Source organism: Centruroides vittatus, unplaced genomic scaffold, assembly GCF_030686945.1.
Source record: "Centruroides vittatus isolate TY-2023 unplaced genomic scaffold, ASM3068694v2 contig_1042, whole genome shotgun sequence".
Lineage (NCBI taxonomy): Eukaryota > Metazoa > Arthropoda > Arachnida > Scorpiones > Buthidae > Centruroides > Centruroides vittatus.
In genome coordinates this window covers 606,312-620,284 of record NW_027120674.1, presented here as the reverse complement: position 1 = coordinate 620,284, position 13,973 = coordinate 606,312, and the positions used below count along the sequence as shown (strand labels likewise).

At 35.6% G+C, this 13,973-nt stretch overlaps 1 non-coding gene across 1 annotated transcript; it reads left to right on the top strand.

Moving 5' to 3' along the window:
- The first annotated feature begins 13,261 nt into the window (after nt 1-13,261).
- On the top strand, nt 13,262-13,380 carry LOC136970113 (5S ribosomal RNA). The gene has a single exon (XR_010879942.1). It is a non-coding gene; the product is annotated as a 5S ribosomal RNA (ribosomal RNA).
- The last annotated feature ends 593 nt before the right edge of the window (nt 13,381-13,973 follow it).

Below are 13,973 nucleotides of genomic sequence, written 5' to 3'. Positions count from 1 at the left end.
AATGTGCTAAATATATGTCAGACCCTGTGCCTCGCCACAAGCCGTCCTACTGTGAACAGAGTCGAGTACCTCACAGGCATGATAAAAATTTCTCTTACGCTCTCTTATGCAATTACCATTAACTTCGATTTCAGTAGCAGAATGCTTATTTCTTCATTTATAACTCTTCATCCTTGGTGTAAATAGGTGTATTATTGTGTCGTGCAACAAATTAAATACGTTAAAAACTAGTAAACTTTAATAAATAATCTGAAATAAGCTTTTAAATTCTACATCATATTTTAATTTAAATGTCTTTCGCTTTCCTGAGCTCGCATGTCGCCATTTTTCAAATCGGGATACGTTGAAATGAATAGACTACGCGTCATCGTGTAAGACTTTTCCTATCGGCTGCTTTCTGAAATAAAAGTTTTTAGTGTTTAATAGGTAGAATTTGTACAGTTTAGAAAATATTGTTTTGTTTCTAGTCACAGTCTACTCTATATTTGAGCCACGTGTTACTGGTAACATCCCGATTTAGGCGGGATAGTCCTGCATATGAGCTTCGTGTTCATCGTCCTCGAATGTTTGGCAGAATTCACAAAAGTCCCACTTTAAAGGCACAACAGAATGTTCCTCATTAAGGTAAGAGGCTTTTTATGTTCCCAATTAAAGGCTCTCTGCTGTGAATAATAGACGGACAAGCGAGAAAATTCAACGTATTGTTGCAATGTCGAAGACGAAGCTTCTGGTGAAATATAACTGTAAACGGGAAAGGTCTGATGCGAAATCTCTAAGCGCTGTACGAGTGCTTCGTACAGCGCTTAGAACTTACGCAAAAGATTCACTTTTCGGTGAAATATTGTGAAACAAATGAGTTTCAAAACAGGATGTCGGGAAGAAATGAATTTACAATTGTCACAATTCAGTTTTTGTATTATCCTCATCCTGTGTCTAATGACGTTAACTGTTAATACAAACTTACAAGTAACAGAGTTACTAGGCCAAAGGCGGTTACAAATTAATTGACTTAATAGAAATTTTAAAGTACGCTGAACAGAAAAAATTCGGTAATTCGCCCTTCTTCCGGTTTATTTTTCGTGACCATCTTACACTTGTTGACTCGCTTTTAGAGTAGATTGTATGGTGCATAGTAAACGCAGTGTTCAGCTGTTGAGAGTGTGCATGGATTCGGATATACAATGCAAAAAATTTGCGAAACAATGAAAGCGTCGCGCTTTGGCTCGCTTTAGTCTTTCGTGTAAATCCAATTCGGTTTTAAAACAATACAAAGACAATTCAGCATTTCCGATGCATTCTTCCTTCTTGCAAAGAAAATATTACTGAAAATATCACACATTATAATAAATAATAAACAAACACAAATGGTGACAGTTCTCTCTATATTCTATCAATAAAGGAAATTCCTCTGCAGAGTATCGAGTTCAAAAAATAAATTACCCTAAAAGTTCATACTTTCAACACAAATGTTATGATAGAATGCATATTATGGCTTAAATATAAGTAACAATTTCTGTATAAAAAGCGGTGAAATGTTAAAGTTATTCGAACTTTTGTTAACGTTAGCAAGATACACTTGAAAATTTTCTTCGAGTTTCCATTCTACCAATGGACGCGAGTAAAAACGTCTGAACGATGTCGAGGATTCGCAGCTGAGAAAAGGACTAGACCACGTGGAGCTTTCTAGGTTTTCCTCGTGCATCGAACACCTAAATAAGCGCCATTTCCACACAAACATTTCTAAACATCGCGATTAATTAAATTCAGTGGAATTGACAACAACATTATCACAGTTTTTCGAAAACGAAATCCCTTGTAATTTCCTCATTCCAGAAAACACAGAATTTAAAGTTTTCGCCATCTGAAAATATAAAGTAAACTTATATAAATTTTTATATAATAAATAAATTGTTACGAGAATTGCGGGCGTTCGCAATTAAAGTATTCCTATTCAATAGAAATATGTTGTAGTTCAAACTCTTACAAATTTTGTATCCTGACGTTTTCGTATTTGCCGAATAGATTTCCTGGAAAACATTTAGTTTCAGAAATCACCTAAGGGATTTGTCGCGCTGCCAGAGGCAAAAAATAAATAATACAATATACGTAATATACCAGTGCTGTGGTTATGTTTTGGGTATAAAACTGCCTACAGTTGGTGAAAAACAATTAGTCAAAACAGTTTGCAGTAATACAATCTGAATGCATCTTTCTTGCAAAGCTCTTTAATGAAAATAATACCAATGCCGTAAATCAGCTTCGAGAGGTACGGCACCTAAGGAAATTTGTGCCGCTCACAGCGCCACAAATCTCCTTGCGGTGAGTTTTGGAGCAAAAATTTTTTTCGCGGAAATCTACGTGCCCAGAAACGTCAGCGTATAACTTGAGTTTAGACTGCTAAATATCTCTCCAGACAGCGTTGAACAAGGATACTTTAATTATGATCATCCTGTACCTTACAATAAATTTCCAAGTGATCCCTTCGTCGAATCCTATCTTAAGAAATAATTAAATTATAACTGATTGCAACAAACTATACCCAAAGTTATATTAATTAATACAGTAGACGATTAATACTAACAATAACTAATTATTTCATTGAAGGGTATGAATATGCAAAATTAGTTAAATGGCAAATTGTATAATTTTTAATAAAATATCAATGTTTAAATATTTAAATTACAGTTTTTAAATTATTTCTTCCGTAATATATATTTCACCCTGTGGGCATTTAGACAGTCATTTTAGCAAGCCCATTATGGGTTTGGCGTTAACAGCCTCCTTTTTTCGTGCTCATGGCCGAACCGGCGATGGCGATAAGCAAATATATATATAAAACATTCAGATTTTTAGTTTCTTACTAGATAAATACAAAGAAACAAACATATTATATCCAGAATTAAATGGCTATTGGTTTTTCAGATCGAATTAATATTTAGATAGCAAAAAATTAGAATTATGCTGCTAGAATGGTCTTCCGGAGATGCTAAAATATTTCTTTTCAAAGATTAAAAAGTGAAACGAGATGCAAGATTTTGAAAATAAATATAATCCGAGTCATCTTATAATTATGTAAAAAACTACAATTTTTAAACCAATAATGGAGGCTTTAAAAATGTAATTTTAATGAGTGTTACACAGACATTTCCCTCCGTGGAAAAATTGTGTTAAATAATATTATATAGATTCTTCAGAGATGTGTATATATATATCATTAAGGAAATAAAAAATAATGCTTGCCTTAAATGGCTGGATTAACCATTAGGCAGAGTAAGCACATGCTTAGGTAGTCAAGGAAAAAAGGTACCACGGAAATTTTACATTGATTTACCATGGACCGTAAGGTAAAAAACTACAAATGATGCAGCTGATTAGGGTCCACAAGAAAGGGGTTTCCAGGATAAACAAAAAAATTTGAAGTACAGTGGTGCCTCATATAACGTATTTAATTCGTTCCAGGTGCACGTCCGTTAAGGGAAACGTTTGTTATACGAAACGCATTTTCCCATAGAAATACATGTTAAAACATCTAATTCGTTCCGCAGCATAAAATAACCGTACTGTATCACTAAAAAAATGAACACGGGGTGCGTTCTTTTATTCCTCCGCATAACTCTGCGCGAGTGACATCTGTTTAAAAATTCCTGCGGAACGCGTCCCTAAATTCAGGTGGGAGTGCGCGCCGTCGAACGGCAAAAACGGCAGCAGTAGCAGTAATTTACGGTGGAAAGCAACATGGCGTCTTCCATGGCTCAGATAGTTTCGTTTCCGGGTCCATTATGTGGTTTTATGAATGAAAATTTAGAAATTGTGAAAGCGCGAAGTTAGCGCACGCGGTGATGTAAGTGTCTTTACGATTTTTTTTCGAATGGTAGCCGGCATTCTAATTTTTTCGTGGCTATTTTGAATGCTCTTTCAACAAATAATCCATTTTATGGTTAAATTTTACAACTGGAACCCTTCTTTTGCTTTTAAAAGCTCATATTTTAGAATTATAGATTCCTCCATTACCATACTATCGATAGCGCGGGCGCCGCCATCTTTCTTTCTTTCACCGTCGTTCTTAAATGCCTACAAACAGCAGCGCACTCCCGTAGTAGCTGAGACGCAGAGCGACCGCTATTAAAGAACGCATTCATGGAACAGTCACGAATTATGCCGGAAAGTCCGTTATTCGAGGCACCACTGTATTTAGAGTTTCCCTTGTAACTGGATTAATTCCTAAATACACTAATAAATGATTTGATTTAATTGATTTGTTTTAATAATTAATTACCTTGAGAGGAATTCTTTTATTTATGATATAAAAACCTCCTATGGAAAGACACAAAGAAACTCTTCCAAATCTTTTCATAAAATTCAAAATCTACGTAAATTAAAATTAATTATTTATTAAATACAATACCCGTTAAAAAAGTAAATTGCAAAAGCTTACTTTTAGCTTCTGTTCCAGTTTTAATTCGCAAATAGCAAACTGTCTGATATCTTGAAAGCCATTCTCCATCTGAAAAATAAAACAGAAAACGTTATTTCTCCAGCCAACGGCATCGCTTTAACATTATTTTATCGTATATTTACATACGTTGAATGCGAACGAGCATAACATAATGGCAGTTATTAAACAAGAAGACGTGAATAATATTATTATCATTAAATTCATTAACCATACAAATTTATTAACTGTTAAAAATGTATGGACATAATAAGCGTAGCTCGCAGTCCAGATGATAGTGAAATAAATGGCACCGAGTGGGAAATTCAGTTTGGTATTGAACTGATTAATAAAATTCCAGAGTTTATGATGACGCGTCATCAGCTCATTCAGTTTACGTGTCAAATTCTTTTCGCTTCTTTTTAATACAGAGAATTGACAAATGAGTCGATTTAATTCTTTTAGAGCGATTAAAAATAATAGTGCCACTGACAGTAACGAGTAAGAACCTCCACCCATGGCTAGATTCCAGTATAGGCCAATCAGAACACTACATAATACAGCTTCTCCTCGGAATTTCTGCTTCTTTTCGAATGCAGGGTAATAAACGGTAAGATTTAAAAATTGAAAACATATTATAAATAGGAATATCATCGAAGAGTAGAAAAAATTCCACTTTATGACATTTCCGTTTATCGTGTTCTGTCGAAAGAATTTGTCTCGCAAGTCTATATTAAGATTTACTTTGTTATTTTTGAAGAAGATTAAAACTGATAAGTAAATTAAAGTAAATACTGCGAAACAGATCTTTACTATAATTTCATTATTGAACAAATCGTACAATCCCGTGCAAATCGCATTATCACTCAAAGCAGGGGTTGCGAGCCAAACAAACAGGAGAGAATATTCCCAAAACAAACATATGATAAAACGAACGTAATAACTTTTGTATTTTTTGATTTTAGATGAAGTATTTCGACATTTACAAATGATGTAAGGCTCGACACCGAAGACGAGAGCCGTCGTCCAGCAAGGGCTAAGGAAACAGCTGAGGCAAATTTTCTCTTCTAATCCTGCGTACATTTTAATAATTCAGAGTATTAAGACGAAATGCCGACAGATTTTCTCTTTTAACGTGGAATTCATCTTCCGATTATACAATAGTTCGATTTAACTGAAAACATCGTTAATGAAGAATGCAATCGATTGCATTTAATGGAGTCCAATCATCTGCACTGTGATTTAATTTTGTTATAGAGTAGATCGATTTAGTCGTTAATAATTATTTTTACTTATTACGCTAAAAGCATTTTTCAAATTTTTCCTTAAAATATGCCACTATAAAACGATAGATAATTAAATGCAAGCAAAACGTGCTCGAAACCTTGAATTTCAAAGACCTTGTTTTGAACTATTATACAAAAATTAATTAAAAATCAATTTTCGTAGAAATGAATGTAACGAGGCCAATTATTTTCAATATTTCAAGCTCGATCTGCTGAACTGTAAATTTACTATAATATAATGTATCACAATTCTATTTCAGATGCACTTACACTCAATAAACGTAATTTGTAAAGTATTCATTTACGAGAAAAACGTGAAACAATTAAATTTTCGAAATACCTTAAGGATGTATCCGTGTATTTCTGATTTTTACAAATGTTACTGTGGTATGAATTAATTATCTACAATTACTTGAATATATAAATAAAATTAACTATTTCATTTATGGAAATAACAAGATAATGCAATGTTCTATCTACCGCGGCGATGGGGTAATTCGTTATTCACCTCTTGTAATTGATCGATCGTCTAATAGTGTCTTAGCTACTGAGAGATCCTCAAATAACAATTACCACAATATATAATGCAAATGCATCTGTATTAGTTTAATTTCTTTTTTATTTGGCGAAATTATAACCACGAGGAGCAGCTTTTCCTCGAAAAATTTTCCATTCTCAAGCGAACAATATAAATATTTTTCATTTTTTATATAAGTAATTATTAAATCGAATAATCTATACAGATATGTGCATACAGAAATGTAAAGTCCATGTTTTGTGACGAAGGTCTTTTCTGAAATTCTTGTTTTAAAGAAAGTACACCTTTTTTGATTGGTTCGTGTTCGTAAATAATTGTATTATATACGAATCAATGAAATACCGCGTTAATTTGAATCGGCGTAAATTTTGAGCTTTTTTGGGGGGAGGGGGCTTCGAGCAGACCGCGTTATATCGAATCAGCGTTAAGCGGGGTCTTACTGTATCTAAATATATACAAGATATACATGTGTGTATGTACAGTACATACTGACTCAATTTAATAATTGATTTATTTCGGAAAATAATTTATTATAACTGTGATAAGTAATTGTGTTTTACGTACTTTTATTCTACTATACTCGATAGTTATTTATAGGTCGATTTTTATTCAAAATTTCTATCTTGTAACCAGTTTTGGATTGATAATTATAGATTATGTTTATAAATTAAATTTTAATTTATTCTAAAACTGGAGAAATATTCCAAAAACACCCCCATGTCAGTTTTCGCCTTATTGGTTAGTCTATTCCTCCAACATTCCTCCAAGCTGATTGGCTTAGAGACATTACTAAAGAACGCTCATTCTTTAGTTCCTTCTATTTCTTACTTGTTCTCGAGCTTTTTTAAAATGAATCCATCCGCAATGGCTGGGCCAAGCTCCGAAAAATAGCTACGGATGTCAGATATCTGTGAGTTGCTAGTTGGTAGTAGCGAGAGCGAAAGTGATTTGTCCTCCGAGGCCGAAATAGAGGAGGAACAAGAAGGACGACAAGAAGAGAGACTAGGAGAGGGATCATCTAGCGAAGACGAAGAGGAAATCATCTATTATCCGTTTGAAAGTGAGACGTGGATACCAAATGGATTCCACTTTCGCATAAGGTACAAATAAAAATTTAATTTCGGACAAGTCAAATATATATATGTATACTGTAGTGCCCAAGTACTATGTTTATTAATTTTTCGTTTACTCTGTATTCCGCTAATGCTGTGTCGGGTTTTTGATTGTATTATTTCGTTTCATTTCGCGGTATCGTACCGTAAACGGGTATTACCCGTCGTACTTGTTGATTGGTCGGTAACCGAGACCACGTGTGTATACGTCGGACCCAATGGCGGGATGTATAAATTTCCAACTGTCATCCAATTCAAGCATTCTGGTTCCTGCTTCGAGTTCGTTCAACAATTAAGGTTACGTAGGAGCGCCCGTTCATCCGTTAAGACAAAAGAAAAATCACACGAGTGGATTTGGACTGAAGGAATAGAAATCCAGTTCCATCGTATTGAATACATTCAACGTCTATGAAATAAGTGCAAGAGACGGCGAAAGAAACACCGAGGACTAAGTAAGACCATTATTTTCGTCGTCAGATCTGATTCTCGTGTTCTTTCGCGAAATACGTGTAAAATGGTATGTAATCTACATATATAGGAGAAATCGTGCTAACTATAACTTTATCTGGTGTATAGCGTATATCAGTTAGAATATTGTACGAAGGATATGATTTCATGTTCCTCCCATGTTGTAGAATAGAACAAATTTGTAATTACCCACGATTAAACGTTTGGTACCGAATATTCGCGAACGTGTAAACTGCTTATTATATTTCATTCGTGCCTTAACTCTCCACTCTTGCCTAACATACCTAGGTATGCTGGGGTTTTACTATACTGTTTATCACCACTTAGAACAAAAAGTGATGATATAAAGTTAAATATATTTTAAATATAATATTATAGAATGATGTAAGTCAGAATATTATATATATACAAAACATTTTCTACAATTTTAGGAGAATTGCTGGTTGATTTCGGCAAAAAACCAACTTCACTCCAGATATTTGAATATTTTTTTGACGATGAGCTTACTAAACACATCACTTATCAAACAAATTTGTTCGCCGAACAATCTACTCGAGAGAAAAGAAGATCATCTCCTATGAAACGTAGAAGCAGAGATCAGGTATATATCATATACAGAAAATTTATATAATTAATAAAATAATAACTTATGTTGTTTTATATAGGAATGGAATGAAACCAACACGGAAGAAATCAGGCTTTTCGGCTTAATAATTTTACAGGGAATATTACAGAAACCCACCAATTCATCACTTTTTTGAGGACATCGAATCCTACAAACGCCCTTTTTTTCGAAAACACGACGGAAAATCGATTTTACCTACTGAGAAAATGTTTACATTTTAATGATAATGCACTTTTTGACCCAACAGCAACAAACAAACGGCTGTATAAATTAAAACCTCTTTTTGATTATTTACTTCGGAAATGGCAATCAGCGTGCTGTACATGGTGCTGAAGTGGTCCCAGTACAAACCAGAAGTAAGTCTATTTTTATATACAGAAAATAATTTTATATTAGCCGAGTTTTAAAATCTATTTATTTTTGAATTGTAAGGTGGAGAAGAATTAAAACCACTTGTCACTGTGGAGTACAGTAAAGGAATAGGGAGAATAGATCTAGCGGACCATTGTATTAGAGCCGCCGCAAACTACAGGAAGCAAGAGCTAACGTACTCTCGGTCGCGCTCCTAAGCCCCGCCTTTTTTCCCATGATGCTATGGGCCATTTTTGCTAGGTAAGCTACTCGAGCACGAAGCAGCCGCAAACTACACAACGTTTGCTCGCGTAACTAGTCCACGTGACGTGGAATCCAGATGTGGATTGGCTATAGAACAAAGATTTTATTATAACCTACACTTGTCAGTTTTCGTTCCGTCAGTTATTATAACGGAACCTATCTGTCAGTTTTCGTTCCGAACTTTGAAACAGAATGGGAAAAATATGCCTATTAGTTAAGCCTAACTAGGCTTAAGCCTATTTATAAATAACTGATTTTAATATACAACGTTTATACCATTTTCTTTTCAATACTGAATGTATTAATCATGTAATTTACGTACATCGATAAAATTCTATTATTTCTTTTTCGACGTGTGGCATGTTTATGTAGTCATCCATTTTCCGCTGCTCTCTCTTGCTAGCGTAATGCTCTCGTTGTTGAATTCTGTGAACAGCGAGAGTACTCTCGTATCGCTGCTCTAGCAAACGAAAAACCACGTGAGCAAGAAGAGAGAGGCGGAGCCTTTGACGTCATCGGTTGTGCTAGGGCACGTTTGCTAGCATTTTGCTCTCGCAAAGTGCTAGTTTGCGGCGGCTCTTACAACATACTCGATTGCGAGGACTCGCCTAAAAAGATACTATCAGAAAATGTTTCGTCACCTGCTGGACATAACAATCTTCAATTCTTTTATCCTGTATAAAAAGTGTGGAGGTAAATATGTTTGCGCTTTTATGCGTTACATAATGTAATTTAGTATATACAGTAGAGCGTCGATAAGTGGAACGTCGGTAAGTGGAATGGCCGGAAAGTGGAACGATTTTCAGTCGGACTGTGTCGTGCTGAATCGAATGTTTTTGATACTAAATTTACTTCTAAAGTATAATTTTCATGTTTTTTATATTCTTTAATATATTTATTTTGTTTGTACAAAATGCAGAAATAATTTTTAACGATACGATAGCCTCGATGATTACTATAAAAATTTTCGTTAGGCTTAAAATCGACGAAAATTCAACACGAAGCGACACGCAACGGAGAAAAATTCAACAGGAAGCGATACGCAACGGAGAAAAATTTGAACATCGGACAGGTTAATGTATTTTTTCGTACAAAGTCGGAAACTGGAACAAATCATTAACTGGAAGGACCCCAGTCCCCAGTTGGTTCCACTTATCGACGCTCTACTGTATTTAAATATTTCAATACACATAATTTTACAGGAAAGCTTTCTCAACTGAACTTCCGGTTGCAGCTTGTAGACCAACTTACGGAGAAGTACGTCGGTGGAGTTACAAAACCAGTCCCTACAAGAAAACACATCTTTGTTATATTTCCACTGGCCGCCGCCATGTTAAAAGTTTGGCCGAATCGCGTGATTTCCGCGGACCTCTCCTTGCATACAGTCGTACGTTAATGTTAGCGTCAATATGCAGGCAAAAACCTAATATTCTCGTATAAAGATGAATAAAAATTGCGATTTTATCATGACACTTACGACCGAAAAAAGAATAAACTTCAAGTATAGTAACCCCAATTTCATATACTTTTGCCATTTAGTTAATTAATCTGCTTAATTAATGCGCTTTAAGCAATTTCCGCTTTGTTGGGAACACTTGTATACCTCAGCTTCTCATTATTGTTGTTTGGCTCTTTGTTTGAGTTATCCATTTTTAGTTTTACTGTACTAAGCTACAATATAATAGGCATAGAAAATAGAAATGAAATGCCAAATGAAAAGCTTGAAGTTAAAAATAAGCGCTGCCATTGTTCTCTTCATTAAACGGTGTAGGCCAGGGGTCCCCAACCTTTTTGTACTTAAGAGCACATTTTAGAATACCGGTCGGACGGCGGGCACCATTTATTTTTTCAAGAATTGGACATAGTTAATAATACATACACATAATGTACAAAAAAACATTTAATTTCAAAAATGTAATTTAACATAAACAAGAATATTAACAATAATTTTTATATGCGTACAAAATCTACAAAGTATAAAAATTCTTTATAAAAAAAAAAAAATATAAATCTCAAAGTCAATGTGATTTTTGGCATTGCATTTCATTGGCCATTGCTTTGTAATTAGAAGAGTATGTTATTCCTCCTCGTAAGCAATCGTCAAGGTGTTCATCTGTAAGTCGTGATCTGTACTTTGATTTTATGATGTTCATTGTCGAAACAATGATTCACACAAGTATGTGGAACCAAAAAACGATTTTATTTTATATGCTGCTTTTTTCAAGAATGGAAATTTGTTTCTTTCAACTATATTCCAGAAATTCTGATCTGATACAATGGATTTTAGGATAATGTCGTTCTGAAGATCCAAAATTTCTATCTCTACCTCTCCAGCCTACCCCCTCTGGCCGGATGGCCGAGCGGTAAAGGTGGCAGCCTACCGCTCTGGGGGACCCGGAATCGAATCCGAACGGGTCGAATAATCCCCAGGAATTTTTCGGGGGGTGGTCCGTTCGGATATGTCGGGCCCCGTCCCTCACCACCCGGTCGCCCCATTGTGGGCCTGGCCGAACCCATAATGGGCCTACTAAAAGAGGCCCTCTTAGTGCCCACAGGGCGGAAAGAGTTAAAAAAAAAAGCCTACCCCCTCTGGAGAGACCCTGGGGATTTTTCGACCCAATCGGGTTGAAAAATCCCCAGGAATTTCAGGATGGTCCAAGCAGATATGTCAGGCCCCGTCTCTCATCACCTGGCCGCCCAATTGTATGGTGGCCGAACACATAATGGGCTTGCTTAAAAAGGCCTTAGTGCCTACGGGGGGAGTTTAAAAAAGGAAAAGTTAAAATCGCTTAAAAATATCTTTTAAAACAGAAAAACCTAATACCGAATTGATGAAGGGTCATGATATATGCAAAATGCACATATTAGTTTAGTAAAGAAATGTCAGTCAACTTTCAAATTAAATAACTGGTTTGAGAAGTTCTTTGGAATAGGAAAATTATTATTCTTTTTGTTCTACTTTTATTATTTAAGGATTAACATGTCTAGATTATAATAATAAGTATTAAAACTTTATCACAAAAAAGGATATTTTTTACGCCAAACTAAAAAAAGGGTAGCCAAATTTAACGCAAAGTTGCCAAATATGGCAACGCTGGATGAGCTCCAGACAAATGTCTGCGTTGTCACGGCAACCATAGAAACGGACCGATTCATTTCATTTTAGGTATGGGAAATTTGGTTGGCGAAGATTTGGCTCAAGGGGAAAAAGAGATCGGTCGCATTTCGCTTTGTGCTTTTATCTGTGTTGGGAGCCATTTCTACTTTTGTGTGGTTAATCATTAAAAATGAGAAAACTTTTACATAGCATTTTATTGAAAACTGAAATATTTTTATTTTTATCGTGGTCGCACAGCGGCGGGCACACATAAAACGATCGGCGGGCGCTATGGTGCCCGCGAGCATAGGGTTGGGGACCTTTGGTGTAGGCGAACTCGCAGACTGACGTATGGGTTTTACCTGGTAAAAATCACGATTTTGCTGAAAAACGTCTTTGAAAATTTTGGGGTTTCAGTCGTCTGCAAACTTTTTCGACAGTCGACCCCTTCAACCTTCCTACTTACTGTTAAGCTACGTAATCATAATAGGACAAGCAAACAAGAATTTTATTGGCCTGCAATTAGAAACGAAAAGACCGACAGTCTAGTTTTTTTTATCTCGAGAACGGAGTTAGATGAAAGATATGGGCAACAGGAGACCCGACTACGTACTAACTGTGTCCGATGCAAAACAAAAGTCACGTTATTTTAATTGAAAAATTCCCCTTCCCCTAAAAGAGTTAGATAGATGACCGGCACGACTCTATTGTTAAAGGTAAAGTATGACGGACAGGGGCTGATTTGGGAAGGAAAGCATATATTTTAAATGAAATAAATGAAAACTTGCAAGCCGGCATTGTGACCATGTGACAATAAAAGAATTGCTGGTGTGATCTTTCGATTGTTTATCATTTATAATATTACATATAACCAGACAGATGCATTATATAATAAGTCTTATTAAATTAGTAAAATTGTCAATGTTTAATAAACTTTTTTCCATCGATTCCTGTCGAGCGCTTTCAGAAGACCTGGTTTAAAGTGTATTTAGCGTGGAATGCGAAGGGAAGTGGGACGAAAAGCGATACTGGAGGCGCGAATTGGCTACGAATATGCATAAGTGATGCTGTAAAGGCAGTTTGTTTTCGACAGCGGCCATACCACGCTGAAAATACCGGTTCTCGTCCGATCACCGAAGTCAAGCAGCGTCGGGCCCGGTCAGTACTTGGGACGGAGACGACCTGGGAATACCGGGTGCTGCTGTCACTATTTTTTTGCTTTCGTTCTTCCACCTATCTCTTTTTCTTTGGTCTAATAAAATTTATCAGTACCTGGCGCAGTAATTTCTATTTAATCAAGCAAACATTTCTTTTCTATACCCTGTACATTGCTTTTAAAATTCTCACTGTCAATTACAAAGGGTACACTGGGCGTTTAAATGCCTTTATCACGTGTGAAACAACATACTACAGACAGCTATCATCAAAATCAAGCAACAGCCTATTATATATATTTAAATTTACTAAAAATTCCAATGGCACAAGTCATTAAATGTGAAATATATTTATAATGTAGGTTTAGAATTAAATAGAATTTGTCTATACAAAACAGATAAAAAGAGAGCGACGGTGGCGACAATTCGCTGTTTAATTTGCATAAATTTGAGCTTCTGTTATTCTGGGCAACATTTCGAATGAAAATCATTCGTTTCGTTTGGATGCAATTTTTTCCTAGGAAGCGATAAAGGTAAGGGATCGGACCCCCCGCCAACTTTGACCTATTGACCCGCAAGTTTCGTTAGCTCCTCACTGATAGCTCCTCACGAGAAAGGCTTAAGTTTAAAATTTGAGCTCTCTAGA